A 27,160-nucleotide genomic window follows, 5' to 3' on the forward strand; every position below is an offset into this window, starting at 1 on the left:
AAGCTTCCTTCTGTTAGCATATATAGTAAGCAGCGATCAGTATACTGCATCAGGCTGTGTACAACCCTTTCTGTGATCAAGAAAGTGCTATGTAATGTTATATCGAATGCATTAAAAGATATAATCTATAACTCTCACTAATTTCTTTTGTTTTCCGTCAGGATGGCCGAGCGGTCTAAGGCGCTGCGTTCAGGTCGCAGTCTCCCCTGGAGGCGTGGGTTCGAATCCCACTTCTGACATGTGGTTTTCTTGCTCAGTTGCCTGTGACATGATGATGTAAACGGAGCAATGCTTTACATCTTAAACTGCCGCAACATATCATGTAGACTCGTCAAATGTTTGACAATTTTGAAGTCTCTCTTTTGTTTACCATTAAAAAGGGGTTTGAGTGGGATTTGAACAAAGATTCCTTCTGTTAGCTTATATAGTAAGCAGCGATCAGTATACTGCATCAGGCTGTGTACAACCCTTTCTGTGACGAAGAAAGTGCGATGTAGTGTTGTATGGAATGCATTGAAAGATATGATCTATAACTCTCACTAATTTCTTTTGTTTTCCGTCAGGATGGCCGAGCGGTCTAAGGCGCTGCGTTCAGGTCGCAGTCTCCCCTGGAGGCGTGGGTTCGAATCCCACTTCTGACATGTGGTTTTCTTGCTCAGTTGCCTGTGACATGATGATGTAAACGGAGCAATGCTTTACATCTTAAACTGCCGCAACATATCATGTAGACTCGTCAAATGTTTGACAATTTTGAAGTCTCTCTTTTGTTTACCATTAAAAAGGGGTTTGAGTGGGATTTGAACAAAGATTCCTTCTGTTAGCATATATAGTAAGCAGCGATCAGTATACTGCATCAGGCTGTGTACAACCCTTTCTGTGATCAAGAAAGTGCTATGTAGTGTTGTATGGAATGCATTGAAAGATATGATCTATAACTCTCACCAATTTCTTTTGTTTTCCGTCAGGATGGCCGAGCGGTCTAAGGCGCTGCGTTCAGGTCGCAGTCTCCACTGGAGGCGTGGGTTCGAATCCCACTTCTGATGTGTGGTTTTCTTGCTCAGTTGCCTGTGACATGATGATGTAAACGGAGCAATGCTTTACATGTTAAACTGCCGCAACATATCATGTAGACTCGTCAAATGTTTGACAATTTTGAAGTCTCTCTTTTGTTTACCATTAAAAAGGGGTTTGAGTGGGATTTGAACAAAGCTTCCTTCTGTTAGCATATATAGTAAGCAGCGATCAGTATACTGCATCAGGCTGTGTACAACCCTTTCTGTGATCAAGAAAGTGCTATGTAATGTTATATCGAATGCATTAAAAGATATAATCTATAACTCTCACTAATTTCTTTTGTTTTCCGTCAGGATGGCCGAGCGGTCTAAGGCGCTGCGTTCAGGTCGCAGTCTCCACTGGAGGCGTGGGTTCGAATCCCACTTCTGACATGTGGTTTTCTTGCTCATTTCCCTTTGACATGATGATGTAGACAGAGCAATGCTTTACATCTTAAACTGCCGCAACATATCATGTAGACTCGTCAAATGTTTGACAATTTTGACGTCTCTCTTTTGTTTACCATTAAAAAGGGGTTTGAGTGGGATTTCAACAAAGATTCCTTCTGTTAGCATATATTGTCACCAGCGACAAGTACACTGCATCAGGCTCTGTACAACCCTTTCTGTGATGAAGAAAGTGCGATGTAGTGTTGTATGGAATGCATTAAAAGATATGATCTATAACTCTCATCAATTTCTTTTGTTTTCTGTCAGGATGGCCGAGCGGTCTAAGGCGCTGCGTTCAGGTCGCAGTCTCCACTGGAGGCGTGGGTTCGAATCCCACTTCTGACATGTGGTTTTCTTGCTCAGTTGCCTGTGACATGATGATGTAAACGGAGCAATGCTTTACATGTTAAACTGCCGCAACATATCATGTAGACTCGTCAAATGTTTGACAATTTTGAAGTCTCTCTTTTGTTTACCATTAAAAAGGGGTTTGAGTGGGATTTGAACAAAGCTTCCTTCTGTTAGCATATATAGTAAGCAGCGATCAGTATACTGCATCAGGCTGTGTACAACCCTTTCTGTGATCAAGAAAGTGCTATGTAATGTTATATCGAATGCATTAAAAGATATAATCTATAACTCTCACTAATTTCTTTTGTTTTCCGTCAGGATGGCCGAGCGGTCTAAGGCGCTGCGTTCAGGTCGCAGTCTCCCCTGGAGGCGTGGGTTCGAATCCCACTTCTGACATGTGGTTTTCTTGCTCAGTTGCCTGTGACATGATGATGTAAACGGAGCAATGCTTTACATCTTAAACTGCCGCAACATATCATGTAGACTCGTCAAATGTTTGACAATTTTGAAGTCTCTCTTTTGTTTACCATTAAAAAGGGGTTTGAGTGGGATTTGAACAAAGATTCCTTCTGTTAGCTTATATAGTAAGCAGCGATCAGTATACTGCATCAGGCTGTGTACAACCCTTTCTGTGACGAAGAAAGTGCGATGTAGTGTTGTATGGAATGCATTGAAAGATATGATCTATAACTCTCACTAATTTCTTTTGTTTTCCGTCAGGATGGCCGAGCGGTCTAAGGCGCTGCGTTCAGGTCGCAGTCTCCCCTGGAGGCGTGGGTTCGAATCCCACTTCTGACATGTGGTTTTCTTGCTCAGTTGCCTGTGACATGATGATGTAAACGGAGCAATGCTTTACATCTTAAACTGCCGCAACATATCATGTAGACTCGTCAAATGTTTGACAATTTTGAAGTCTCTCTTTTGTTTACCATTAAAAAGGGGTTTGAGTGGGATTTGAACAAAGATTCCTTCTGTTAGCATATATAGTAAGCAGCGATCAGTATACTGCATCAGGCTGTGTACAACCCTTTCTGTGACGAAGAAAGTGCGATGTAGTGTTGTATGGAATGCATTGAAAGATATGATCTATAGCTCTCACCAATTTCTTTTGTTTTCCGTCAGGATGGCCGAGCGGTCTAAGGCGCTGCGTTCAGGTCGCAGTCTCCACTGGAGGCGTGGGTTCGAATCCCACTTCTGACATGTGGTTTTCTTGCTCAGTTGCCTGTGACATGGTGATGTAAACGGACCAATGCTTTACATGTTAAACTGCCGCAACATATCATGTAGACTCGTCAAATGTTTGACAATTTTGAAGTCTCTCTTTTGTTTACCATTAAAAAGGGGTTTGAGTGGGATTTGAACAAAGCTTCCTTCTGTTAGCATATATAGTAAGCAGCGATCAGTATACTGCATCAGGCTGTGTACAACCCTTTCTGTGATCAAGAAAGTGCTATGTAATGTTATATCGAATGCATTAAAAGATATAATCTATAACTCTCACTAATTTCTTTTGTTTTCCGTCAGGATGGCCGAGCGGTCTAAGGCGCTGCGTTCAGGTCGCAGTCTCCACTGGAGGCGTGGGTTCGAATCCCACTTCTGACATGTGGTTTTCTTGCTCATTTCCCTTTGACATGATGATGTAGACAGAGCAATGCTTTACATGTTAAACTGCCGCAACATATCATGTAGACTCGTCAAATGTTTGACAATTTTGAAGTCTCTCTTTTGTTTACCATTAAAAAGGGGTTTGAGTGGGATTTGAACAAAGCTTCCTTCTGTTAGCATATATAGTAAGCAGCGATCAGTATACTGCATCAGGCTGTGTACAACCCTTTCTGTGATCAAGAAAGTGCTATGTAATGTTATATCGAATGCATTAAAAGATATAATCTATAACTCTCACTAATTTCTTTTGTTTTCCGTCAGGATGGCCGAGCGGTCTAAGGCGCTGCGTTCAGGTCGCAGTCTCCACTGGAGGCGTGGGTTCGAATCCCACTTCTGACATGTGGTTTTCTTGCTCATTTCCCTTTGACATGATGATGTAGACAGAGCAATGCTTTACATGTTAAACTGCCGCAACATATCATGTAGACTCGTCAAATGTTTGACAATTTTGAAGTCTCTCTTTTGTTTACCATTAAAAAGGGGTTTGAGTGGGATTTGAACAAAGCTTCCTTCTGTTAGCATATATAGTAAGCAGCGATCAGTATACTGCATCAGGCTGTGTACAACCCTTTCTGTGATCAAGAAAGTGCTATGTAATGTTATATCGAATGCATTAAAAGATATAATCTATAACTCTCACTAATTTCTTTTGTTTTCCGTCAGGATGGCCGAGCGGTCTAAGGCGCTGCGTTCAGGTCGCAGTCTCCACTGGAGGCGTGGGTTCGAATCCCACTTCTGACATGTGGTTTTCTTGCTCAGTTGCCTGTGACATGATGATGTAAACGGAGCAATGCTTTACATGTTAAACTGCCGCAACATATCATGTAGACTCGTCAAATGTTTGACAATTTTGAAGTCTCTCTTTTGTTTACCATTAAAAAGGGGTTTGAGTGGGATTTGAACAAAGCTTCCTTCTGTTAGCATATATAGTAAGCAGCGATCAGTATACTGCATCAGGCTGTGTACAACCCTTTCTGTGACGAAGAAAGTGCGATGTAGTGTTGTATGGAATGCATTGAAAGATATGATCTATAGCTCTCACCAATTTCTTTTGTTTTCCGTCAGGATGGCCGAGCGGTCTAAGGCGCTGCGTTCAGGTCGCAGTCTCCACTGGAGGCGTGGGTTCGAATCCCACTTCTGACATGTGGTTTTCTTGCTCAGTTGCCTGTGACATGGTGATGTAAACGGACCAATGCTTTACATGTTAAACTGCCGCAACATATCATGTAGACTCGTCAAATGTTTGACAATTTTGAAGTCTCTCTTTTGTTTACCATTAAAAAGGGGTTTGAGTGGGATTTGAACAAAGCTTCCTTCTGTTAGCATATATAGTAAGCAGCGATCAGTATACTGCATCAGGCTGTGTACAACCCTTTCTGTGATCAAGAAAGTGCTATGTAATGTTATATCGAATGCATTAAAAGATATAATCTATAACTCTCACTAATTTCTTTTGTTTTCCGTCAGGATGGCCGAGCGGTCTAAGGCGCTGCGTTCAGGTCGCAGTCTCCCCTGGAGGCGTGGGTTCGAATCCCACTTCTGACATGTGGTTTTCTTGCTCAGTTGCCTGTGACATGATGATGTAAACGGACCAATGCTTTACATGTTAAACTGCCGCAACATATCATGTAGACTCGTCAAATGTTTGACAATTTTGAAGTCTCTCTTTTGTTTACCATTAAAAAGGGGTTTGAGTGGGATTTGAACAAAGCTTCCTTCTGTTAGCATATATAGTAAGCAGCGATCAGTATACTGCATCAGGCTGTGTACAACCCTTTCTGTGATCAAGAAAGTGCTATGTAATGTTATATCGAATGCATTAAAAGATATAATCTATAACTCTCACTAATTTCTTTTGTTTTCCGTCAGGATGGCCGAGCGGTCTAAGGCGCTGCGTTCAGGTCGCAGTCTCCCCTGGAGGCGTGGGTTCGAATCCCACTTCTGACATGTGGTTTTCTTGCTCAGTTGCCTGTGACATGATGATGTAAACGGAGCAATGCTTTACATCTTAAACTGCCGCAACATATCATGTAGACTCGTCAAATGTTTGACAATTTTGAAGTCTCTCTTTTGTTTACCATTAAAAAGGGGTTTGAGTGGGATTTGAACAAAGATTCCTTCTGTTAGCTTATATAGTAAGCAGCGATCAGTATACTGCATCAGGCTGTGTACAACCCTTTCTGTGACGAAGAAAGTGCGATGTAGTGTTGTATGGAATGCATTGAAAGATATGATCTATAACTCTCACTAATTTCTTTTGTTTTCCGTCAGGATGGCCGAGCGGTCTAAGGCGCTGCGTTCAGGTCGCAGTCTCCCCTGGAGGCGTGGGTTCGAATCCCACTTCTGACATGTGGTTTTCTTGCTCAGTTGCCTGTGACATGATGATGTAAACGGAGCAATGCTTTACATCTTAAACTGCCGCAACATATCATGTAGACTCGTCAAATGTTTGACAATTTTGAAGTCTCTCTTTTGTTTACCATTAAAAAGGGGTTTGAGTGGGATTTGAACAAAGATTCCTTCTGTTAGCATATATAGTAAGCAGCGATCAGTATACTGCATCAGGCTGTGTACAACCCTTTCTGTGACGAAGAAAGTGCGATGTAGTGTTGTATGGAATGCATTGAAAGATATGATCTATAGCTCTCACCAATTTCTTTTGTTTTCCGTCAGGATGGCCGAGCGGTCTAAGGCGCTGCGTTCAGGTCGCAGTCTCCACTGGAGGCGTGGGTTCGAATCCCACTTCTGACATGTGGTTTTCTTGCTCAGTTGCCTGTGACATGGTGATGTAAACGGACCAATGCTTTACATGTTAAACTGCCGCAACATATCATGTAGACTCGTCAAATGTTTGACAATTTTGAAGTCTCTCTTTTGTTTACCATTAAAAAGGGGTTTGAGTGGGATTTGAACAAAGCTTCCTTCTGTTAGCATATATAGTAAGCAGCGATCAGTATACTGCATCAGGCTGTGTACAACCCTTTCTGTGATCAAGAAAGTGCTATGTAATGTTATATCGAATGCATTAAAAGATATAATCTATAACTCTCACTAATTTCTTTTGTTTTCCGTCAGGATGGCCGAGCGGTCTAAGGCGCTGCGTTCAGGTCGCAGTCTCCACTGGAGGCGTGGGTTCGAATCCCACTTCTGACATGTGGTTTTCTTGCTCATTTCCCTTTGACATGATGATGTAGACAGAGCAATGCTTTACATGTTAAACTGCCGCAACATATCATGTAGACTCGTCAAATGTTTGACAATTTTGAAGTCTCTCTTTTGTTTACCATTAAAAAGGGGTTTGAGTGGGATTTGAACAAAGCTTCCTTCTGTTAGCATATATAGTAAGCAGCGATCAGTATACTGCATCAGGCTGTGTACAACCCTTTCTGTGATCAAGAAAGTGCTATGTAATGTTATATCGAATGCATTAAAAGATATAATCTATAACTCTCACTAATTTCTTTTGTTTTCCGTCAGGATGGCCGAGCGGTCTAAGGCGCTGCGTTCAGGTCGCAGTCTCCACTGGAGGCGTGGGTTCGAATCCCACTTCTGACATGTGGTTTTCTTGCTCATTTCCCTTTGACATGATGATGTAGACAGAGCAATGCTTTACATGTTAAACTGCCGCAACATATCATGTAGACTCGTCAAATGTTTGACAATTTTGAAGTCTCTCTTTTGTTTACCATTAAAAAGGGGTTTGAGTGGGATTTGAACAAAGCTTCCTTCTGTTAGCATATATAGTAAGCAGCGATCAGTATACTGCATCAGGCTGTGTACAACCCTTTCTGTGATCAAGAAAGTGCTATGTAATGTTATATCGAATGCATTAAAAGATATAATCTATAACTCTCACTAATTTCTTTTGTTTTCCGTCAGGATGGCCGAGCGGTCTAAGGCGCTGCGTTCAGGTCGCAGTCTCCACTGGAGGCGTGGGTTCGAATCCCACTTCTGACATGTGGTTTTCTTGCTCAGTTGCCTGTGACATGATGATGTAAACGGAGCAATGCTTTACATGTTAAACTGCCGCAACATATCATGTAGACTCGTCAAATGTTTGACAATTTTGAAGTCTCTCTTTTGTTTACCATTAAAAAGGGGTTTGAGTGGGATTTGAACAAAGATTCCTTCTGTTAGCATATATAGTAAGCAGCGATCAGTATACTGCATCAGGCTGTGTACAACCCTTTCTGTGACGAAGAAAGTGCGATGTAGTGTTGTATGGAATGCATTGAAAGATATGATCTATAACTCTCACTAATTTCTTTTGTTTTCCGTCAGGATGGCCGAGCGGTCTAAGGCGCTGCGTTCAGGTCGCAGTCTCCACTGGAGGCGTGGGTTCGAATCCCACTTCTGACATGTGGTTTTCTTGCTCAGTTGCCTGTAACATGATGATGTAAACGGAGCAATGCTTTACATCTTAAACTGCCGCAACATATCATGTAGACTCGTCAAATGTTTGACCATTTTGAAGTCTTTCTTTTGTTTACCATTAAAAAGGGGTTTGATTGGGATTTCAACAAAGATTCCTTCTGTTAGCATATATTGTCACCAGCGACAAGTACACTGCATCAGGCTCTGTACAACCCTTTCTGTGATGAAGAAAGTGCGATTAAAAGATATGATCTATAACTCTCACCAATTTCTTTTGTTTTCCGTCAGGATGGCCGAGCGGTCTAAGGCGCTGCGTTCAGGTCGCAGTCTCCACTGGAGGCGTGGGTTCGAATCCCACTTCTGACATGTGGTTTTCTTGCTCAGTTGCCTGTGACATGATGATGTAAACGGAGCAATGCTTTACATGTTAAACTGCCGCAACATATCATGTAGACTCGTCAAATGTTTGACAATTTTGAAGTCTCTCTTTTGTTTACCATTAAAAAGGGGTTTGAGTGGGATTTGAACAAAGCTTCCTTCTGTTAGCATATATAGTAAGCAGCGATCAGTATACTGCATCAGGCTGTGTACAACCCTTTCTGTGATCAAGAAAGTGCTATGTAATGTTATATCGAATGCATTAAAAGATATAATCTATAACTCTCACCAATTTCTTTTGTTTTCCGTCAGGATGGCCGAGCGGTCTAAGGCGCTGCGTTCAGGTCGCAGTCTCCACTGGAGGCGTGGGTTCGAATCCCACTTCTGACATGTGGTTTTCTTGCTCAGTTGCCTGTGACATGATGATGTAAACGGAGCAATGCTTTACATGTTAAACTGCCGCAACATATCATGTAGACTCGTCAAATGTTTGACAATTTTGAAGTCTCTCTTTTGTTTACCATTAAAAAGGGGTTTGAGTGGGATTTGAACAAAGCTTCCTTCTGTTAGCATATATAGTAAGCAGCGATCAGTATACTGCATCAGGCTGTGTACAACCCTTTCTGTGATCAAGAAAGTGCTATGTAATGTTATATCGAATGCATTAAAAGATATAATCTATAACTCTCACCAATTTCTTTTGTTTTCCGTCAGGATGGCCGAGCGGTCTAAGGCGCTGCGTTCAGGTTGCAGTCTCCACTGGAGGCGTGGGTTCGAATCCCACTTCTGACATGTGGTTTTCTTGCTCAGTTGCCTGTGACATGATGATGTAAACGGAGCAATGCTTTACATGTTTTACTGCCGCAACATATCATGTAGACTCGTCAAATGTTTGACAATTTTGAAGTCTCTCTTTTGTTTACCATTAAAAAGGGGTTTGAGTGGGATTTGAACAAAGCTTCCTTCTGTTAGCATATATAGTAAGCAGCGATCAGTATACTGCATCAGGCTGTGTACAACCCTTTCTGTGATCAAGAAAGTGCTATGTAATGTTATATCGAATGCATTAAAAGATATAATCTATAACTCTCACTAATTTCTTTTGTTTTCCGTCAGGATGGCCGAGCGGTCTAAGGCGCTGCGTTCAGGTCGCAGTCTCCCCTGGAGGCGTGGGTTCGAATCCCACTTCTGACATGTGGTTTTCTTGCTCAGTTGCCTGTGACATGATGATGTAAACGGAGCAATGCTTTACATCTTAAACTGCCGCAACATATCATGTAGACTCGTCAAATGTTTGACAATTTTGAAGTCTCTCTTTTGTTTACCATTAAAAAGGGGTTTGAGTGGGATTTCAACAAAGATTCCTTCTGTTAGCATATATTGTCACCAGCGACAAGTACACTGCATCAGGCTCTGTACAACCCTTTCTGTGATGAAGAAAGTGCGATGTAGTGTTGTATGGAATGCATTAAAAGATATGATCTATAACTCTCATCAATTTATTTTGTTTTCTGTCAGGATGGCCGAGCGGGCTAAGGCGCTGCGTTCAGGTCGCAGTCTCCACTGGAGGCGTGGGTTCGAATCCCACTTCTGACATGTGGTTTTCTTGCTCAGTTGCCTGTGACATGATGATGTAAACGGAGCAATGCTTTACATCTTAAACTGCCGCAACATATCATGTAGACTCGTCAAATGTTTGACAATTTTGAAGTCTCTCTTTTGTTTACCATTAAAAAGGGGTTTGAGTGGGATTTCAACAAAGATTCCTTCTGTTAGCATATATTGTCACCAGCGACAAGTACACTGCATCAGGCTCTGTACAACCCTTTCTGTGATGAAGAAAGTGCGATGTAGTGTTGTATGGAATGCATTAAAAGATATGATCTATAACTCTCATCAATTTATTTTGTTTTCTGTCAGGATGGCCGAGCGGTCTAAGGCGCTGCGTTCAGGTCGCAGTCTCCACTGGAGGCGTGGGTTCGAATCCCACTTCTGACATGTGGTTTTCTTGCTCAGTTGCCTGTGACATGATGATGTAAACGGAGCAATGCTTTACATGTTAAACTGCCGCAACATATCATGTAGACTCGTCAAATGTTTGACAATTTTGAAGTCTCTCTTTTGTTTACCATTAAAAAGGGGTTTGAGTGGGATTTGAACAAAGCTTCCTTCTGTTAGCATATATAGTAAGCAGCGATCAGTATACTGCATCAGGCTGTGTACAACCCTTTCTGTGATCAAGAAAGTGCTATGTAATGTTATATCGAATGCATTAAAAGATATAATCTATAACTCTCACTAATTTCTTTTGTTTTCCGTCAGGATGGCCGAGCGGTCTAAGGCGCTGCGTTCAGGTCGCAGTCTCCCCTGGAGGCGTGGGTTCGAATCCCACTTCTGACATGTGGTTTTCTTGCTCAGTTGCCTGTGACATGATGATGTAAACGGAGCAATGCTTTACATCTTAAACTGCCGCAACATATCATGTAGACTCGTCAAATGTTTGACAATTTTGAAGTCTCTCTTTTGTTTACCATTAAAAAGGGGTTTGAGTGGGATTTGAACAAAGATTCCTTCTGTTAGCATATATAGTAAGCAGCGATCAGTATACTGCATCAGGCTGTGTACAACCCTTTCTGTGATCAAGAAAGTGCTATGTAGTGTTGTATGGAATGCATTGAAAGATATGATCTATAACTCTCACCAATTTCTTTTGTTTTCCGTCAGGATGGCCGAGCGGTCTAAGGCGCTGCGTTCAGGTCGCAGTCTCCACTGGAGGCGTGGGTTCGAATCCCACTTCTGATGTGTGGTTTTCTTGCTCAGTTGCCTGTGACATGATGATGTAAACGGAGCAATGCTTTACATGTTAAACTGCCGCAACATATCATGTAGACTCGTCAAATGTTTGACAATTTTGAAGTCTCTCTTTTGTTTACCATTAAAAAGGGGTTTGAGTGGGATTTGAACAAAGCTTCCTTCTGTTAGCATATATAGTAAGCAGCGATCAGGATACTGCATCAGGCTGTGTACAACCCTTTCTGTGACGAAGAAAGTGCGATGTAGTGTTGTATGGAATGCATTGAAAGATATGATCTATAGCTCTCACCAATTTCTTTTGTTTTCCGTCAGGATGGCCGAGCGGTCTAAGGCGCTGCGTTCAGGTCGCAGTCTCCACTGGAGGCGTGGGTTCGAATCCCACTTCTGACATGTGGTTTTCTTGCTCAGTTGCCTGTGACATGGTGATGTAAACGGACCGATGCTTTACATGTTAAACTGCCGCAACATATCATGTAGACTCGTCAAATGTTTGACAATTTTGAAGTCTCTCTTTTGTTTACCATTAAAAAGGGGTTTGAGTGGGATTTGAACAAAGATTCCTTCTGTTAGCATATATAGTAAGCAGCGATCAGTATACTGCATCAGGCTGTGTACAACCCTTTCTGTGATGAAGAAAGTGCGATGTAGTGTTGTATGGAATGCATTGAAAGATATGATCTATAACTCTCACTAATTTCTTTTGTTTTCCGTCAGGATGGCCGAGCGGTCTAAGGCGCTGCGTTCAGGTCGCAGTCTCCCCTGGAGGCGTGGGTTCGAATCCCACTTCTGACATGTGGTTTTCTTGCTCAGTTGCCTGTGACATGATGATGTAAACGGACCAATGCTTTACATGTTAAACTGCCGCAACATATCATGTAGACTCGTCAAATGTTTGACAATTTTGAAGTCTCTCTTTTGTTTACCATTAAAAAGGGGTTTGAGTAGGATTTGAACAAAGCTTCCTTCTGTTAGCATATATAGTAAGCAGCGATCAGTATACTGCATCAGGCTGTGTACAACCCTTTCTGTGATCAAGAAAGTGCTATGTAATGTTATATCGAATGCATTAAAAGATATAATCTATAACTCTCACTAATTTCTTTTGTTTTCCGTCAGGATGGCCGAGCGGTCTAAGGCGCTGCGTTCAGGTCGCAGTCTCCCCTGGAGGCGTGGGTTCGAATCCCACTTCTGACATGTGGTTTTCTTGCTCAGTTGCCTGTGACATGATGTAAACGGAGCAATGCTTTACATCTTAAACTGCCGCAACATATCATGTAGACTCGTCAAATGTTTGACAATTTTGAAGTCTCTCTTTTGTTTACCATTAAAAAGGGGTTTGAGTGGGATTTGAACAAAGCTTCCTTCTGTTAGCATATATAGTAAGCAGCGATCAGTATACTGCATCAGGCTGTGTACAACCCTTTCTGTGACGAAGAAAGTGCGATGTAGTGTTGTATGGAATGCATTGAAAGATATGATCTATAGCTCTCACCAATTTCTTTTGTTTTCCGTCAGGATGGCCGAGCGGTCTAAGGCGCTGCGTTCAGGTCGCAGTCTCCACTGGAGGCGTGGGTTCGAATCCCACTTCTGACATGTGGTTTTCTTGCTCAGTTGCCTGTGACATGGTGATGTAAACGGACCAATGCTTTACATGTTAAACTGCCGCAACATATCATGTAGACTCGTCAAATGTTTGACAATTTTGAAGTCTCTCTTTTGTTTACCATTAAAAAGGGGTTTGAGTGGGATTTGAACAAAGCTTCCTTCTGTTAGCATATATAGTAAGCAGCGATCAGTATACTGCATCAGGCTGTGTACAACCCTTTCTGTGATCAAGAAAGTGCTATGTAATGTTATATCGAATGCATTAAAAGATATAATCTATAACTCTCACTAATTTCTTTTGTTTTCCGTCAGGATGGCCGAGCGGTCTAAGGCGCTGCGTTCAGGTCGCAGTCTCCCCTGGAGGCGTGGGTTCGAATCCCACTTCTGACATGTGGTTTTCTTGCTCAGTTGCCTGTGACATGATGATGTAAACGGACCAATGCTTTACATGTTAAACTGCCGCAACATATCATGTAGACTCGTCAAATGTTTGACAATTTTGAAGTCTCTCTTTTGTTTACCATTAAAAAGGGGTTTGAGTGGGATTTGAACAAAGCTTCCTTCTGTTAGCATATATAGTAAGCAGCGATCAGTATACTGCATCAGGCTGTGTACAACCCTTTCTGTGATCAAGAAAGTGCTATGTAATGTTATATCGAATGCATTAAAAGATATAATCTATAACTCTCACTAATTTCTTTTGTTTTCCGTCAGGATGGCCGAGCGGTCTAAGGCGCTGCGTTCAGGTCGCAGTCTCCCCTGGAGGCGTGGGTTCGAATCCCACTTCTGACTTGTGGTTTTCTTGCTCAGTTGCCTGTGACATGATGATGTAAACGGAGCAATGCTTTACATCTTAAACTGCCGCAACATATCATGTAGACTCGTCAAATGTTTGACAATTTTGAAGTCTCTCTTTTGTTTACCATTAAAAAGGGGTTTGAGTGGGATTTGAACAAAGATTCCTTCTGTTAGCATATATAGTAAGCAGCGATCAGTATACTGCATCAGGCTGTGTACAACCCTTTCTGTGATCAAGAAAGTGCTATGTAATGTTATATCGAATGCATTAAAAGATATAATCTATAACTCTCACTAATTTCTTTTGTTTTCCGTCAGGATGGCCGAGCGGTCTAAGGCGCTGCGTTCAGGTCGCAGTCTCCCCTGGAGGCGTGGGTTCGAATCCCACTTCTGACATGTGGTTTTCTTGCTCAGTTGCCTGTGACATGATGATGTAAACGGAGCAATGCTTTACATCTTAAACTGCCGCAACATATCATGTAGACTCGTCAAATGTTTGACAATTTTGAAGTCTCTCTTTTGTTTACCATTAAAAAGGGGTTTGAGTGGGATTTCAACAAAGATTCCTTCTGTTAGCATATATTGTCACCAGCGACAAGTACACTGCATCAGGCTCTGTACAACCCTTTCTGTGATGAAGAAAGTGCGATGTAGTGTTGTATGGAATGCATTAAAAGATATGATCTATAACTCTCATCAATTTATTTTGTTTTCTGTCAGGATGGCCGAGCGGGCTAAGGCGCTGCGTTCAGGTCGCAGTCTCCACTGGAGGCGTGGGTTCGAATCCCACTTCTGACATGTGGTTTTCTTGCTCAGTTGCCTGTGACATGATGATGTAAACGGAGCAATGCTTTACATCTTAAACTGCCGCAACATATCATGTAGACTCGTCAAATGTTTGACAATTTTGAAGTCTCTCTTTTGTTTACCATTAAAAAGGGGTTTGAGTGGGATTTCAACAAAGATTCCTTCTGTTAGCATATATAGTAAGCAGCGATCAGTATACTGCATCAGGCTGTGTACAACCCTTTCTGTGATCAAGAAAGTGCTATGTAATGTTATATCGAATGCATTAAAAGATATAATCTATAACTCTCACTAATTTCTTTTGTTTTCCGTCAGGATGGCCGAGCGGTCTAAGGCGCTGCGTTCAGGTCGCAGTCTCCCCTGGAGGCGTGGGTTCGAATCCCACTTCTGACATGTGGTTTTCTTGCTCAGTTGCCTGTGACATGATGATGTAAACGGACCAATGCTTTACATGTTAAACTGCCGCAACATATCATGTAGACTCGTCAAATGTTTGACAATTTTGAAGTCTCTCTTTTGTTTACCATTAAAAAGGGGTTTGAGTGGGATTTGAACAAAGCTTCCTTCTGTTAGCATATATAGTAAGCAGCGATCAGTATACTGCATCAGGCTGTGTACAACCCTTTCTGTGATCAAGAAAGTGCTATGTAATGTTATATCGAATGCATTAAAAGATATAATCTATAACTCTCACTAATTTCTTTTGTTTTCCGTCAGGATGGCCGAGCGGTCTAAGGCGCTGCGTTCAGGTCGCAGTCTCCCCTGGAGGCGTGGGTTCGAATCCCACTTCTGACTTGTGGTTTTCTTGCTCAGTTGCCTGTGACATGATGATGTAAACGGAGCAATGCTTTACATCTTAAACTGCCGCAACATATCATGTAGACTCGTCAAATGTTTGACAATTTTGAAGTCTCTCTTTTGTTTACCATTAAAAAGGGGTTTGAGTGGGATTTGAACAAAGATTCCTTCTGTTAGCATATATAGTAAGCAGCGATCAGTATACTGCATCAGGCTGTGTACAACCCTTTCTGTGACGAAGAAAGTGCGATGTAGTGTTGTATGGAATGCATTGAAAGATATGATCTATAACTCTCACTAATTTCTTTTGTTTTCCGTCAGGATGGCCGAGCGGTCTAAGGCGCTGCGTTCAGGTCGCAGTCTCCCCTGGAGGCGTGGGTTCGAATCCCACTTCTGACATGTGGTTTTCTTGCTCAGTTGCCTGTGACATGATGATGTAAACGGACCAATGCTTTACATGTTAAACTGCCGCAACATATCATGTAGACTCGTCAAATGTTTGACAATTTTGAAGTCTCTCTTTTGTTTACCATTAAAAAGGGGTTTGAGTGGGATTTGAACAAAGCTTCCTTCTGTTAGCATATATAGTAAGCAGCGATCAGTATACTGCATCAGGCTGTGTACAACCCTTTCTGTGATCAAGAAAGTGCTATGTAATGTTATATCGAATGCATTAAAAGATATAATCTATAACTCTCACTAATTTCTTTTGTTTTCCGTCAGGATGGCCGAGCGGTCTAAGGCGCTGCGTTCAGGTCGCAGTCTCCCCTGGAGGCGTGGGTTCGAATCCCACTTCTGACATGTCGTTTTCTTGCTCAGTTGCCTGTGACATGATGATGTAAACGGAGCAATGCTTTACATCTTAAACTGCCGCAACATATCATGTAGACTCGTCAAATGTTTGACAATTTTGAAGTCTCTCTTTTGTTTACCATTAAAAAGGGGTTTGAGTGGGATTTGAACAAAGATTCCTTCTGTTAGCATATATAGTAAGCAGCGATCAGTATACTGCATCAGGCTGTGTACAACCCTTTCTGTGATCAAGAAAGTGCTATGTAATGTTATATCGAATGCATTAAAAGATATAATCTATAACTCTCACTAATTTCTTTTGTTTTCCGTCAGGATGGCCGAGCGGTCTAAGGCGCTGCGTTCAGGTCGCAGTCTCCCCTGGAGGCGTGGGTTCGAATCCCACTTCTGACATGTGGTTTTCTTGCTCAGTTGCCTGTGACATGATGATGTAAACGGAGCAATGCTTTACATCTTAAACTGCCGCAACATATCATGTAGACTCGTCAAATGTTTGACAATTTTGAAGTCTCTCTTTTGTTTACCATTAAAAAGGGGTTTGAGTGGGATTTCAACAAAGATTCCTTCTGTTAGCATATATTGTCACCAGCGACAAGTACACTGCATCAGGCTCTGTACAACCCTTTCTGTGATGAAGAAAGTGCGATGTAGTGTTGTATGGAATGCATTAAAAGATATGATCTATAACTCTCATCAATTTATTTTGTTTTCTGTCAGGATGGCCGAGCGGGCTAAGGCGCTGCGTTCAGGTCGCAGTCTCCACTGGAGGCGTGGGTTCGAATCCCACTTCTGACATGTGGTTTTCTTGCTCAGTTGCCTGTGACATGATGATGTAAACGGAGCAATGCTTTACATCTTAAACTGCCGCAACATATCATGTAGACTCGTCAAATGTTTGACAATTTTGAAGTCTCTCTTTTGTTTACCATTAAAAAGGGGTTTGAGTGGGATTTCAACAAAGATTCCTTCTGTTAGCATATATAGTAAGCAGCGATCAGTATACTGCATCAGGCTGTGTACAACCCTTTCTGTGACGAAGAAAGTGCGATGTAGTGTTGTATGGAATGCATTGAAAGATATGATCTATAACTCTCACTAATTTCTTTTGTTTTCCGTCAGGATGGCCGAGCGGTCTAAGGCGCTGCGTTCAGGTCGCAGTCTCCACTGGAGGCGTGGGTTCGAATCCCACTTCTGACATGTGGTTTTCTTGCTCAGTTGCCTGTAACATGATGATGTAAACGGAGCAATGCTTTACATCTTAAACTGCCGCAACATATCATGTAGACTCGTCAAATGTTTGACCATTTTGAAGTCTCTCTTTTGTTTACAATTAAAAAGGGGTTTGATTGGGATTTCAACAAAGATTCCTTCTGTTAGCATATATTGTCACCAGCGACAAGTACACTGCATCAGGCTCTGTACAACCCTTTCTGTGATGAAGAAAGTGCGATTAAAAGATATGATCTATAACTCTCACCAATTTCTTTTGTTTTCCGTCAGGATGGCCGAGCGGTCTAAGGCGCTGCGTTCAGGTCGCAGTCTCCACTGGAGGCGTGGGTTCGAATCCCACTTCTGACATGTGGTTTTCTTGCTCAGTTGCCTGTGACATGATGATGTAAACGGAGCAATGCTTTACATGTTAAACTGCCGCAACATATCATGTAGACTCGTCAAATGTTTGACAATTTTGAAGTCTCTCTTTTGTTTACCATTAAAAAGGGGTTTGAGTGGGATTTGAACAAAGCTTCCTTCTGTTAGCATATATAGTAAGCAGCGATCAGTATACTGCATCAGGCTGTGTACAACCCTTTCTGTGATCAAGAAAGTGCTATGTAATGTTATATCGAATGCATTAAAAGATATAATCTATAACTCTCACCAATTTCTTTTGTTTTCCGTCAGGATGGCCGAGCGGTCTAAGGCGCTGCGTTCAGGTCGCAGTCTCCACTGGAGGCGTGGGTTCGAATCCCACTTCTGACATGTGGTTTTCTTGCTCAGTTGCCTGTGACATGATGATGTAAACGGAGCAATGCTTTACATGTTAAACTGCCGCAACATATCATGTAGACTCGTCAAATGTTTGACAATTTTGAAGTCTCTCTTTTGTTTACCATTAAAAAGGGGTTTGAGTGGGATTTGAACAAAGCTTCCTTCTGTTAGCATATATAGTAAGCAGCGATCCGTATACTGCATCAGGCTGTGTACAACCCTTTCTGTGATCAAGAAAGTGCTATGTAATGTTATATCGAATGCATTAAAAGATATAATCTATAACTCTCACTAATTTCTTTTGTTTTCCGTCAGGATGGCCGAGCGGTCTAAGGCGCTGCGTTCAGGTCGCAGTCTCCACTGGAGGCGTGGGTTCGAATCCCACTTCTGACATGTGGTTTTCTTGCTCAGTTGCCTGTGACATGATGATGTAAACGGAGCAATGCTTTACATGTTAAACTGCCGCAACATATCATGTAGACTCGTCAAATGTTTGACAATTTTGAAGTCTCTCTTTTGTTTACCATTAAAAAGGGGTTTGAGTGGGATTTGAACAAAGATTCCTTCTGTTAGCATATATAGTAAGCAGCGATCAGTATACTGCATCAGGCTGTGTACAACCCTTTCTGTGACGAAGAAAGTGCGATGTAGTGTTGTATGGAATGCATTGAAAGATATGATCTATAACTCTCACTAATTTCTTTTGTTTTCCGTCAGGATGGCCGAGCGGTCTAAGGCGCTGCGTTCAGGTCGCAGTCTCCACTGGAGGCGTGGGTTCGAATCCCACTTCTGACATGTGGTTTTCTTGCTCAGTTGCCTGTAACATGATGATGTAAACGGAGCAATGCTTTACATCTTAAACTGCCGCAACATATCATGTAGACTCGTCAAATGTTTGACCATTTTGAAGTCTCTCTTTTGTTTACCATTAAAAAGGGGTTTGATTGGGATTTCAACAAAGATTCCTTCTGTTAGCATATATTGTCACCAGCGACAAGTACACTGCATCAGGCTCTGTACAACCCTTTCTGTGATGAAGAAAGTGCGATTAAAAGATATGATCTATAACTCTCACCAATTTCTTTTGTTTTCCGTCAGGATGGCCGAGCGGTCTAAGGCGCTGCGTTCAGGTCGCAGTCTCCACTGGAGGCGTGGGTTCGAATCCCACTTCTGACATGTGGTTTTCTTGCTCAGTTGCCTGTGACATGATGATGTAAACGGAGCAATGCTTTACATGTTAAACTGCCGCAACATATCATGTAGACTCGTCAAATGTTTGACTATTTTGAAGTCTCTCTTTTGTTTACCATTAAAAAGGGGTTTGAGTGGGATTTGAACAAAGCTTCCTTCTGTTAGCATATATAGTAAGCAGCGATCAGTATACTGCATCAGGCTGTGTACAACCCTTTCTGTGATCAAGAAAGTGCTATGTAATGTTATATCGAATGCATTAAAAGATATAATCTATAACTCTCACCAATTTCTTTTGTTTTCCGTCAGGATGGCCGAGCGGTCTAAGGCGCTGCGTTCAGGTCGCAGTCTCCACTGGAGGCGTGGGTTCGAATCCCACTTCTGACATGTGGTTTTCTTGCTCAGTTGCCTGTGACATGATGATGTAGACAGAGCAATGCTTTACATGTTAAACTGCCGCAACATATCATGTAGACTCGTCAAATGTTTGACAATTTTGAAGTCTCTCTTTTGTTTACCATTAAAAAGGGGTTTGAGTGGGATTTCAACAAAGATTCCTTCTGTTAGCATATATTGTCACCAGCGACAAGTACACTGCATCAGGCTCTGTACAACCCTTTCTGTGATGAAGAAAGTGCGATTAAAAGATATGATCTATAACTCTCACCAATTTCTTTTGTTTTCCGTCAGGATGGCCGAGCGGTCTAAGGCGCTGCGTTCAGGTCGCAGTCTCCACTGGAGGCGTGGGTTCGAAAACCCACTTCTGACATGTGGTTTTCTTGCTCAGTTCCCTTTGACATGATGATGTAGACAGAGCAATGCTTTACATGTTAAACTGCCGCAACATATCATGTAGACTCGTCAAATGTTTGACAATTTTGAAGTCTCTCTTTTGTCTACCATTAAAAAGGGGTTTGAGTGGGATTTCAACAAAGATTCCTTCTGTTAGCATATATTGTCACCAGCGACAAGTACACTGCATCAGGCTCTGTACAACCCTTTCTGTGATGAAGAAAGTGCGATTAAAAGATATGATCTATAACTCTCACCAATTTCTTTTGTTTTCCGTCAGGATGGCCGAGCGGTCTAAGGCGCTGCGTTCAGGTCGCAGTCTCCCCTGGAGGCGTGGGTTCGAATCCCACTTCTGACATGTGGTTTTCTTGCTCAGTTGCCTGTGACATGATGATGTAAACGGAGCAATGCTTTACATCTTAAACTGCCGCAACATATCATGTAGACTCGTCAAATGTTTGACAATTTTGAAGTCTCTCTTTTGTTTACCATTAAAAAGGGGTTTGAGTGGGATTTGAACAAAGCTTCCTTCTGTTAGCATATATAGTAAGCAGCGATCAGTATACTGCATCAGGCTGTGTACAACCCTTTCTGTGATCAAGAAAGTGCTATGTAATGTTGTATGGAATGCATTAAAAGATATGATCTATAACTCTCACCAATTTCTTTTGTTTTCTGTCAGGATGGCCGAGCGGTCTAAGGCGCTGCGTTCAGGTCGCAGTCTCCACTGGAGGCGTGGGTTCGAATCCCACTTCTGACATGTGGTTTTCTTGCTCAGTTGCCTGTGACATGATGATGTAAACGGAGCAATGCTTTACATCTTAAACTGCCGCAACATATCATGTAGACTCGTCAAATGTTTGACAATTTTGAAGTCTCTCTTTTGTTTACCATTAAAAAGGGGTTTGAGTGGGATTTGAACAAAGATTCCTTCTGTTAGCATATATAGTAAGCAGCGATCAGTATACTGCATCAGGCTGTGTACAACCCTTTCTGTGACGAAGAAAGTGCGATGTAGTGTTGTATGGAATGCATTGAAAGATATGATCTATAGCTCTCACCAATTTCTTTTGTTTTCCGTCAGGATGGCCGAGCGGTCTAAGGCGCTGCGTTCAGGTCGCAGTCTCCACTGGAGGCGTGGGTTCGAATCCCACTTCTGACATGTGGTTTTCTTGCTCAGTTCCCTTTGACATGATGATGTAGACAGAGCAATGCTTTACATGTTAAACTGCCGCAACATATCATGTAGACTCGTCAAATGTTTGACAATTTTGAAGTCTCTCTTTTGTTTACCATTAAAAAGGGGTTTGAGTGGGATTTCAACAAAGATTCCTTCTGTTAGCATATATTGTCACCAGCGACAAGTACACTGCATCAGGCTCTGTACAACCCTTTCTGTGATGAAGAAAGTGCGATTAAAAGATATGATCTATAACTCTCACCAATTTCTTTTGTTTTCCCTCAGGATGGCCGAGCGGTCTAAGGCGCTGCGTTCAGGTCGCAGTCTCCACTGGAGGCGTGGGTTCGAAAACCCACTTCTGACATGTGGTTTTCTTGCTCAGTTCCCTTTGACATGATGATGTAGACAGAGCAATGCTTTACATGTTAAACTGCCGCAACATATCATGTAGACTCGTCAAATGTTTGACAATTTTGAAGTCTCTCTTTTGTTTACCATTAAAAAGGGGTTTGAGTGGGATTTCAACAAAGATTCCTTCTGTTAGCATATATTGTCACCAGCGACAAGTACACTGCATCAGGCTCTGTACAACCCTTTCTGTGATAAAGAAAGTGCGATTAAAAGATATGATCTATAACTCTCACCAATTTCTTTTGTTTTCCGTCAGGATGGCCGAGCGGTCTAAGGCGCTGCGTTCAGGTCGCAGTCTCCACTGGAGGCGTGGGTTCGAATCCCACTTCTGACATGTGGTTTTCTTGCTCAGTTGCCTGTGACATGATGATGTAAACGGAGCAATGCTTTACATCTTAAACTGCCGCAACATATCATGTAGACTCGTCAAATGTTTGACAATTTTGAAGTCTCTCTTTTGTTTACCATCAAAAAGGGGTTTGAGTGGGATTTGAACAAAGATTCCTTCTGTTAGCATATATAGTAAGCAGCGATCAGTATACTGCATCAGGCTGTGTACAACCCTTTCTGTGACGAAGAAAGTGCGATGTAGTGTTGTATGGAATGCATTGAAAGATATGATCTATAGCTCTCACCAATTTCTTTTGTTTTCCGTCAGGATGGCCGAGCGTCTAAGGCGCTGCGTTCAGGTCGCAGTCTCCACTGGAGGCGTGGGTTCGAATCCCACTTCTGACATGTGGTTTTCTTGCTCAGTTCCCTTTGACATGATGATGTAGACAGAGCAATGCTTTACATGTTAAACTGCCGCAACATATCATGTAGACTCGTCAAATGTTTGACAATTTTGAAGTCTCTCTTTTGTTTACCATTAAAAAGGGGTTTGAGTGGGATTTCAACAAAGATTCCTTCTGTTAGCATATATTGTCACCAGCGACAAGTACACTGCATCAGGCTCTGTACAACCCTTTCTGTGATAAAGAAAGTGCGATTAAAAGATATGATCTATAACTCTCACCAATTTCTTTTGTTTTCCGTCAGGATGGCCGAGCGGTCTAAGGCGCTGCGTTCAGGTCGCAGTCTCCACTGGAGGCGTGGGTTCGAATCCCACTTCTGACATGTGGTTTTCTTGCTCAGTTGCCTGTGACATGATGATGTAAACGGAGCAATGCTTTACATCTTAAACTGCCGCAACATATCATGTAGACTCGTCAAATGTTTGACAATTTTGAAGTCTCTCTTTTGTTTACCATCAAAAAGGGGTTTGAGTGGGATTTGAACAAAGATTCCTTCTGTTAGCATATATAGTAAGCAGCGATCAGTATACTGCATCAGGCTGTGTACAACCCTTTCTGTGACGAAGAAAGTGCGATGTAGTGTTGTATGGAATGCATTGAAAGATATGATCTATAGCTCTCACCAATTTCTTTTGTTTTCCGTCAGGATGGCCGAGCGTCTAAGGCGCTGCGTTCAGGTCGCAGTCTCCACTGGAGGCGTGGGTTCGAATCCCACTTCTGACATGTGGTTTTCTTGCTCAGTTCCCTTTGACATGATGATGTAGACAGAGCAATGCTTTACATGTTAAACTGCCGCAACATATCATGTAGACTCGTCAAATGTTTGACAATTTTGAAGTCTCTCTTTTGTTTACCATTAAAAAGGGGTTTGAGTGGGATTTCAACAAAGATTCCTTCTGTTAGCATATATTGTCACCAGCGACAAGTACACTGCATCAGGCTCTGTACAACCCTTTCTGTGATAAAGAAAGTGCGATTAAAAGATATGATCTATAACTCTCACCAATTTCTTTTGTTTTCCGTCAGGATGGCCGAGCGGTCTAAGGCGCTGCGTTCAGGTCGCAGTCTCCACTGGAGGCGTGGGTTCGAATCCCACTTCTGACATGTGGTTTTCTTGCTCAGTTGCCTGTGACATGATGATGTAAACGGAGCAATGCTTTACATCTTAAACTGCCGCAACATATCATGTAGACTCGTCAAATGTTTGACAATTTTGAAGTCTCTCTTTTGTTTACCATCAAAAAGGGGTTTGAGTGGGATTTGAACAAAGATTCCTTCTGTTAGCATATATAGTAAGCAGCGATCAGTATACTGCATCAGGCTGTGTACAACCCTTTCTGTGACGAAGAAAGTGCGATGTAGTGTTGTATGGAATGCATTGAAAGATATGATCTATAGCTCTCACCAATTTCTTTTGTTTTCCGTCAGGATGGCCGAGCGTCTAAGGCGCTGCGTTCAGGTCGCAGTCTCCACTGGAGGCGTGGGTTCGAATCCCACTTCTGACATGTGGTTTTCTTGCTCAGTTCCCTTTGACATGATGATGTAGACAGAGCAATGCTTTACATGTTAAACTGCCGCAACATATCATGTAGACTAGTCAAATGTTTGACAATTTTGAAGTCTCTCTTTTGTTTACCATTAAAAAGGGGTTTGAGTGGGATTTCAACAAAGATTCCTTCTGTTAGCATATATAGTAAGCAGCGATCAGTATACTGCATCAGGCTGTGTACAACCCTTTCTGTGATCAAGAAAGTGCTATGTAATGTTGTATGGAATGCATTAAAAGATATGATCTATAACTCTCACCAATTTCTTTTGTTTTCCGTCAGGATGGCCGAGCGGTCTAAGGCGCTGCGTTCAGGTCGCAGTCTCCCCTGGAGGCGTGGGTTCGAATCCCACTTCTGACATGTGGTTTTCTTGCTCAGTTGCCTGTGACATGATGATGTAAACGGAGCAATGCTTTACATCTTAAACTGCCGCAACATATCATGTAGACTCGTCAAATGTTTGACAATTTTGAAGTCTCTCTTTTGTTTACCATTAAAAAGGGGTTTGAGTGGGATTTCAACAAAGATTCCTTCTGTTAGCATATATAGTAAGCAGCGATCAGTATACTGCATCAGGCTGTGTACAACCCTTTCTGTGATCAAGAAAGTGCTATGTAATGTTGTATGGAATGCATTAAAAGATATGATCTATAACTCTCACCAATTTCTTTTGTTTTCTGTCAGGATGGCCGAGCGGTCTAAGGCGCTGCGTTCAGGTCGCAGTCTCCACTGGAGGCGTGGGTTCGAATCCCACTTCTGACATGTGGTTTACTTGCTCAGTTGCCTGTGACATGATGATGTAAACGGAGCAATGCTTTACATCTTAAACTGCCGCAACATATCATGTAGACTCGTCAAATGTTTGACAATTTTGAAGTCTCTCTTTTGTTTACCATTAAAAAGGGGTTTGAGTGGGATTTCAACAAAGATTCCTTCTGTTAGCATATATTGTCACCAGCGACAAGTACACTGCATCAGGCTCTGTACAACCCTTTCTGTGATGAAGAAAGTGCGATTAAAAGATATGATCTATAACTCTCACCAATTTCTTTTGTTTTCCGTCAGGATGGCCAAGCGGTCTAAGGCGCTGCGTTCAGGTCGCAGTCTCCCCTGGAGGCGTGGGTTCGAATCCCACTTCTGACATGTGGTTTTCTTGCTCAGTTGCCTGTGACATGATGATGTAAACGGAGCAATGCTTTACATCTTAAACTGCCGCAACATATCATGTAGACTCGTCAAATGTTTGACAATTTTGAAGTCTCTCTTTTGTTTACCATTAAAAAGGGGTTTGAGTGGGATTTCAACAAAGATTCCTTCTGTTAGCATATATAGTAAGCAGCGATCAGTATACTGCATCAGGCTGTGTACAACCCTTTCTGTGATCAAGAAATTGCTATGTAATGTTGTATGGAATGCATTAAAAGATATGATCTATAACTCTCACCAATTTCTTTTGTTTTCTGTCAGGATGGCCGAGCGGTCTAAGGCGCTGCGTTCAGGTCGCAGTCTCCACTGGAGGCGTGGGTTCGAATCCCACTTCTGACATGTGGTTTACTTGCTCAGTTGCCTGTGACATGATGATGTAAACGGAGCAATGCTTTACATCTTAAACTGCCGCAACATATCATGTAGACTCGTCAAATGTTTGACAATTTTGAAGTCTCTCTTTTGTTTACCATTAAAAAGGGGTTTGAGTGGGATTTCAACAAAGATTCCTTCTGTTAGCATATATTGTCACCAGCGACAAGTACACTGCATCAGGCTCTGTACAACCCTTTCTGTGATGAAGAAAGTGCGATGTAGTGTTGTATGGAATGCATTAAAAGATATGATCTATAACTCTCACCAATTTCTTTTGTTTTCTGTCAGGATGGCCGAGCGGTCTAAGGCGCTGCGTTCAGGTCGCAGTCTCCACTGGAGGCGTGGGTTCGAATCCCACTTCTGACATGTGGTTTTCTTGCTCAGTTGCCTGTGACATGATGATGTAAACGGAGCAATGCTTTACATCTTAAACTGCCGCAACATATCATGTAGACTCGTCAAATGTTTGACAATTTTGAAGTCTCTCTTTTGTTTACCATTAAAAAGGGGTTTGAGTGGGATTTCAACAAAGATTCCTTCTGTTAGCATATATAGTAAGCAGCGATCAGTATACTGCATCAGGCTGTGTACAACCCTTTCTGTGATCAAGAAAGTGCTATGTAATGTTATATCGAATGCATTAAAAGATATAATCTATAACTCTCACTAATTTCGTCTGTTTTCCGTCATTATGGCCGAGCGGTCTAAGGCGCTGCGTTCAGGTCGCAGTCTCCCCTGGAGGCGTGGGTTCGAATCCCACTTCTGACATGTGCTTTTCTTGCTCAGTTGCCTGTGACATGATGATGTAAACGGAGCAATGCTTTACATGTTAAACTGCCGCAACATATCATGTAGACTCGTCAAATGTTTGACAATTTTGAAGTCTCTCTTTTGTTTACCATTAAAAAGGGGTTTGAGTGGGATTTCAACAAAGATTCCTTCTGTTAGCATATATTGTCACCAGCGACAAGTACACTGCATCAGGCTCTGTACAACCCTTTCTGTGATGAAGAAAGTGCGATTAAAAGATATGATCTATAACTCTCACCAATTTCTTTTGTTTTCCGTCAGGATGGCCGAGCGGTCTAAGGCGCTGCGTTCAGGTCGCAGTCTCCCCTGGAGGCGTGGGTTCGAATCCCACTTCTGACATGTGCTTTTCTTGCTCAGTTGCCTGTGACATGATGATGTAAACGGAGCAATGCTTTACATCTTAAACTGCCGCAACATATCATGTAGACTCGTCAAATGTTTGACAATTTTGAAGTCTCTCTTTTGTTTACCATTAAAAAGGGGTTTGAGTGGGATTTCAACAAAGATTCCTTCTGTTAGCATATATAGTAAGCAGCGATCAGTATACTGCATCAGGCTGTGTACAACCCTTTCTGTGACGAAGAAAGTGCGATGTAGTGTTGTATGGAATGCATTGAAAGATATGATCTATAACTCTCACCAATTTCTTTTGTTTTCCGTTAGGATGGCCGAGCGGTCTAAGGCGCTGCGTTCAGGTCGCAGTCTCCACTGGAGGTGTGGGTTCGAATCCCACTTCTGACATGTGGTTTTCTTGCTCAGTTCCCTTTGACATGATGATGTAGACAGAGCAATGCTTTACATGTTAAACTGCCGCAACATATCATGTAGACTCGTCAAATGTTTGACAATTTTGAAGTCTCTCTTTTGTTTACCATTAAAAAGGGGTTTGAGTGGGATTTCAACAAAGATTCCTTCTGTTAGCATATATTGTCACCAGCGACAAGTACACTGCATCAGGCTCTG

The 27,160-nt window shown here is 42.1% G+C and overlaps 32 non-coding genes across 32 annotated transcripts; all 32 read left to right on the forward strand.

The window, feature by feature from the left end:
* The first annotated feature begins 1,362 nt into the window (after nucleotides 1-1,362).
* On the forward strand, nucleotides 1,363-1,445 carry trnal-cag (transfer RNA leucine (anticodon CAG)). The gene has a single exon. It is a non-coding gene; the product is annotated as a tRNA-Leu (tRNA).
* Nucleotides 1,446-1,764: 319 nt separating this feature from the next.
* trnal-cag (transfer RNA leucine (anticodon CAG)) lies at nucleotides 1,765-1,847 on the forward strand. Its single transcript has one exon. It is a non-coding gene; the product is annotated as a tRNA-Leu (tRNA).
* A 1,123-nt stretch (nucleotides 1,848-2,970) lies between these two features.
* trnal-cag (transfer RNA leucine (anticodon CAG)) lies at nucleotides 2,971-3,053 on the forward strand. The gene has a single exon. It is a non-coding gene; the product is annotated as a tRNA-Leu (tRNA).
* A 319-nt stretch (nucleotides 3,054-3,372) lies between these two features.
* Nucleotides 3,373-3,455, forward strand: trnal-cag (transfer RNA leucine (anticodon CAG)). The gene has a single exon. It is a non-coding gene; the product is annotated as a tRNA-Leu (tRNA).
* Nucleotides 3,456-3,774: 319 nt separating this feature from the next.
* On the forward strand, nucleotides 3,775-3,857 carry trnal-cag (transfer RNA leucine (anticodon CAG)). Its single transcript has one exon. It is a non-coding gene; the product is annotated as a tRNA-Leu (tRNA).
* Nucleotides 3,858-4,176: 319 nt separating this feature from the next.
* Nucleotides 4,177-4,259, forward strand: trnal-cag (transfer RNA leucine (anticodon CAG)). Its single transcript has one exon. It is a non-coding gene; the product is annotated as a tRNA-Leu (tRNA).
* A 319-nt stretch (nucleotides 4,260-4,578) lies between these two features.
* Nucleotides 4,579-4,661, forward strand: trnal-cag (transfer RNA leucine (anticodon CAG)). Its single transcript has one exon. It is a non-coding gene; the product is annotated as a tRNA-Leu (tRNA).
* Nucleotides 4,662-6,186: 1,525 nt separating this feature from the next.
* On the forward strand, nucleotides 6,187-6,269 carry trnal-cag (transfer RNA leucine (anticodon CAG)). The gene has a single exon. It is a non-coding gene; the product is annotated as a tRNA-Leu (tRNA).
* A 319-nt stretch (nucleotides 6,270-6,588) lies between these two features.
* Nucleotides 6,589-6,671, forward strand: trnal-cag (transfer RNA leucine (anticodon CAG)). The gene has a single exon. It is a non-coding gene; the product is annotated as a tRNA-Leu (tRNA).
* Nucleotides 6,672-6,990: 319 nt separating this feature from the next.
* Nucleotides 6,991-7,073, forward strand: trnal-cag (transfer RNA leucine (anticodon CAG)). Its single transcript has one exon. It is a non-coding gene; the product is annotated as a tRNA-Leu (tRNA).
* Nucleotides 7,074-7,392: 319 nt separating this feature from the next.
* trnal-cag (transfer RNA leucine (anticodon CAG)) lies at nucleotides 7,393-7,475 on the forward strand. The gene has a single exon. It is a non-coding gene; the product is annotated as a tRNA-Leu (tRNA).
* Nucleotides 7,476-7,794: 319 nt separating this feature from the next.
* On the forward strand, nucleotides 7,795-7,877 carry trnal-cag (transfer RNA leucine (anticodon CAG)). Its single transcript has one exon. It is a non-coding gene; the product is annotated as a tRNA-Leu (tRNA).
* Nucleotides 7,878-8,175: 298 nt separating this feature from the next.
* trnal-cag (transfer RNA leucine (anticodon CAG)) lies at nucleotides 8,176-8,258 on the forward strand. The gene has a single exon. It is a non-coding gene; the product is annotated as a tRNA-Leu (tRNA).
* Nucleotides 8,259-8,577: 319 nt separating this feature from the next.
* trnal-cag (transfer RNA leucine (anticodon CAG)) lies at nucleotides 8,578-8,660 on the forward strand. The gene has a single exon. It is a non-coding gene; the product is annotated as a tRNA-Leu (tRNA).
* A 1,525-nt stretch (nucleotides 8,661-10,185) lies between these two features.
* trnal-cag (transfer RNA leucine (anticodon CAG)) lies at nucleotides 10,186-10,268 on the forward strand. Its single transcript has one exon. It is a non-coding gene; the product is annotated as a tRNA-Leu (tRNA).
* Nucleotides 10,269-11,391: 1,123 nt separating this feature from the next.
* trnal-cag (transfer RNA leucine (anticodon CAG)) lies at nucleotides 11,392-11,474 on the forward strand. Its single transcript has one exon. It is a non-coding gene; the product is annotated as a tRNA-Leu (tRNA).
* A 1,120-nt stretch (nucleotides 11,475-12,594) lies between these two features.
* On the forward strand, nucleotides 12,595-12,677 carry trnal-cag (transfer RNA leucine (anticodon CAG)). Its single transcript has one exon. It is a non-coding gene; the product is annotated as a tRNA-Leu (tRNA).
* A 4,339-nt stretch (nucleotides 12,678-17,016) lies between these two features.
* trnal-cag (transfer RNA leucine (anticodon CAG)) lies at nucleotides 17,017-17,099 on the forward strand. Its single transcript has one exon. It is a non-coding gene; the product is annotated as a tRNA-Leu (tRNA).
* A 298-nt stretch (nucleotides 17,100-17,397) lies between these two features.
* trnal-cag (transfer RNA leucine (anticodon CAG)) lies at nucleotides 17,398-17,480 on the forward strand. The gene has a single exon. It is a non-coding gene; the product is annotated as a tRNA-Leu (tRNA).
* Nucleotides 17,481-17,799: 319 nt separating this feature from the next.
* Nucleotides 17,800-17,882, forward strand: trnal-cag (transfer RNA leucine (anticodon CAG)). Its single transcript has one exon. It is a non-coding gene; the product is annotated as a tRNA-Leu (tRNA).
* A 319-nt stretch (nucleotides 17,883-18,201) lies between these two features.
* trnal-cag (transfer RNA leucine (anticodon CAG)) lies at nucleotides 18,202-18,284 on the forward strand. The gene has a single exon. It is a non-coding gene; the product is annotated as a tRNA-Leu (tRNA).
* A 319-nt stretch (nucleotides 18,285-18,603) lies between these two features.
* trnal-cag (transfer RNA leucine (anticodon CAG)) lies at nucleotides 18,604-18,686 on the forward strand. The gene has a single exon. It is a non-coding gene; the product is annotated as a tRNA-Leu (tRNA).
* Nucleotides 18,687-18,984: 298 nt separating this feature from the next.
* trnal-cag (transfer RNA leucine (anticodon CAG)) lies at nucleotides 18,985-19,067 on the forward strand. Its single transcript has one exon. It is a non-coding gene; the product is annotated as a tRNA-Leu (tRNA).
* Nucleotides 19,068-19,386: 319 nt separating this feature from the next.
* On the forward strand, nucleotides 19,387-19,469 carry trnal-cag (transfer RNA leucine (anticodon CAG)). Its single transcript has one exon. It is a non-coding gene; the product is annotated as a tRNA-Leu (tRNA).
* Nucleotides 19,470-20,551: 1,082 nt separating this feature from the next.
* Nucleotides 20,552-20,634, forward strand: trnal-cag (transfer RNA leucine (anticodon CAG)). Its single transcript has one exon. It is a non-coding gene; the product is annotated as a tRNA-Leu (tRNA).
* A 319-nt stretch (nucleotides 20,635-20,953) lies between these two features.
* On the forward strand, nucleotides 20,954-21,036 carry trnal-cag (transfer RNA leucine (anticodon CAG)). Its single transcript has one exon. It is a non-coding gene; the product is annotated as a tRNA-Leu (tRNA).
* Nucleotides 21,037-21,716: 680 nt separating this feature from the next.
* Nucleotides 21,717-21,799, forward strand: trnal-cag (transfer RNA leucine (anticodon CAG)). The gene has a single exon. It is a non-coding gene; the product is annotated as a tRNA-Leu (tRNA).
* Nucleotides 21,800-22,498: 699 nt separating this feature from the next.
* On the forward strand, nucleotides 22,499-22,581 carry trnal-cag (transfer RNA leucine (anticodon CAG)). Its single transcript has one exon. It is a non-coding gene; the product is annotated as a tRNA-Leu (tRNA).
* A 699-nt stretch (nucleotides 22,582-23,280) lies between these two features.
* On the forward strand, nucleotides 23,281-23,363 carry trnal-cag (transfer RNA leucine (anticodon CAG)). The gene has a single exon. It is a non-coding gene; the product is annotated as a tRNA-Leu (tRNA).
* A 1,122-nt stretch (nucleotides 23,364-24,485) lies between these two features.
* trnal-cag (transfer RNA leucine (anticodon CAG)) lies at nucleotides 24,486-24,568 on the forward strand. The gene has a single exon. It is a non-coding gene; the product is annotated as a tRNA-Leu (tRNA).
* A 700-nt stretch (nucleotides 24,569-25,268) lies between these two features.
* trnal-cag (transfer RNA leucine (anticodon CAG)) lies at nucleotides 25,269-25,351 on the forward strand. The gene has a single exon. It is a non-coding gene; the product is annotated as a tRNA-Leu (tRNA).
* Nucleotides 25,352-25,670: 319 nt separating this feature from the next.
* trnal-cag (transfer RNA leucine (anticodon CAG)) lies at nucleotides 25,671-25,753 on the forward strand. Its single transcript has one exon. It is a non-coding gene; the product is annotated as a tRNA-Leu (tRNA).
* The last annotated feature ends 1,407 nt before the right edge of the window (nucleotides 25,754-27,160 follow it).

The sequence above is a fragment of the Pungitius pungitius genome, chromosome 5 (assembly GCF_949316345.1).
Source record: "Pungitius pungitius chromosome 5, fPunPun2.1, whole genome shotgun sequence".
Classification (NCBI taxonomy): Eukaryota; Metazoa; Chordata; class Actinopteri; order Perciformes; family Gasterosteidae; genus Pungitius; species Pungitius pungitius.